The sequence below is a fragment of the Eriocheir sinensis genome, unplaced genomic scaffold (genome assembly GCF_024679095.1).
Source record: "Eriocheir sinensis breed Jianghai 21 unplaced genomic scaffold, ASM2467909v1 Scaffold292, whole genome shotgun sequence".
In the NCBI taxonomy this organism is placed as follows: domain Eukaryota; kingdom Metazoa; phylum Arthropoda; class Malacostraca; order Decapoda; family Varunidae; genus Eriocheir; species Eriocheir sinensis.
The window spans coordinates 279,107-280,991 of record NW_026111601.1 but is presented as its reverse complement, the minus strand read 5'-3'; positions in this window follow the sequence as shown (position 1 = coordinate 280,991).

Genomic DNA, 1,885 nt, shown 5'->3' with positions numbered 1-1,885 from the left:
TACAAATTTACATTATTTTATTGCTATTTTGTTTATTTATTTTGATACGAATTACATGATTATATATGTATTTTGTACATATTTTTTATACGTATTTACATTATTTAATATGTATTTTGTTTATATATTTTTAAACAAATCTACGTTATTATATGTATTTGTATAAATATTTTGATACAAATTTACATTATTTTATGTATTTTGTATATACATTTCAATTCAAACTTAGCTTATTTTATCTGTATTTTGTATATCTATTTTCAAACAAATTTAATTACTTCTGTCTATTTTTGTATATAGTTTTAAACAAATTTACGTTATTTTATGTGTATTTTGTATATTTATATTTATACAAATACACATTCTTTTATTGGTATTTTGTTTATTTATTTTGATACGATTTTACATTATTTTATGTGTATTTTGTATACATTTTTTTAAACGTAATTACTTCATTTTATGTGTATTTTGTATATATTTTTTATAGAAATCTACGTTATTTTATGTGCATTCGAATATATATTTTGAAACAAATTTACATTGTTTTATATGTATTTTGCATATCTATTTCAATACAAACCTACCTTATTGTATGTTCATTTTTTATATTTTATGGGTATTTTGCATCTTTATTTTCATACAAATTTACATTATTTTATTAATATTCTGTGTATTTATTTTGATATGATTTTACATTATACTATTTTTGTTCGGTATATATTTTTTTATTACATATTTACATTATTTAATGTGTATTTTATATATATATATATATATATATATATATATATATATATATATATATATATATATATATATATATATATATATATATATATATATATATATATATATATATATATTTGATACAAATTTACGTTATGTTAAGGGTATATGTTTATATATTTTCATTCAAATTTACATTATTTTATGTGTATTTTGTATATGTATTTCAATACAAATTTTCTTAATTTTATGTGTATTTTGTATATTTATTTTGATAGAAATTTAAATTATTTTGGTGTATTTTGGTATATAGTTTTATACAAATTTTGGTTATTTTATGTGTATTTTGTATATCTGTTTTTCATACAAATACACATTCTTTTATTGAAATTTTGTTTATTTATTTGACGCGAATTTACATTATTTAATGTGTATTTTGTATATATATATTTATACGTATTTAAATCATTTCATTTGTATTTTGTATATATATTTCTATAGAAATCTAAATTATTTTATGTGTATTCGTATATAGATTTTGAAACAAATTTACACTTTTATGTGTATGTTGCATATTTTTTCAATACATATTTACCTTATTGTATATGCATTTTGTATATTAATTTTAATACAAATTTAATTATTCTATGTGTATTTTCGTATATGTATTTTTAAAAAAATATGCTTTATTTTATGGGTATTTTGCATCTTTATTTTCATACAAATTTACATTATTTTATTGATATTATGCTCATTCATTTTGATACGATTTGATTATATTCTATGTGTATTTTGTATATATTTTTCATACAAATCTACGTTATTTTATGTGTATTTGTTTATATATTTTGACACAAATTTACAATATTTTATGGGTATTTTGTATATATATTTCAAAAGAAATTTACCTAGTTTTATGTGTATTTTGTATATCTTTTTTCATACAAACTCAAATTATTTCTATATATTTTTGTATATATTTTAATACAAATTTTAGTTATGTTGTGTGTATTTTGTAAATTTATTTTCATTCAAATATAAATTATTTTATTGGTATTTTGTTGATTTATATTGATACGAATTTACATTATTTTATATGTACTTTGTATATATATATTTTTATACGCATTTACATTATTTAATAATTATTTTGAATATA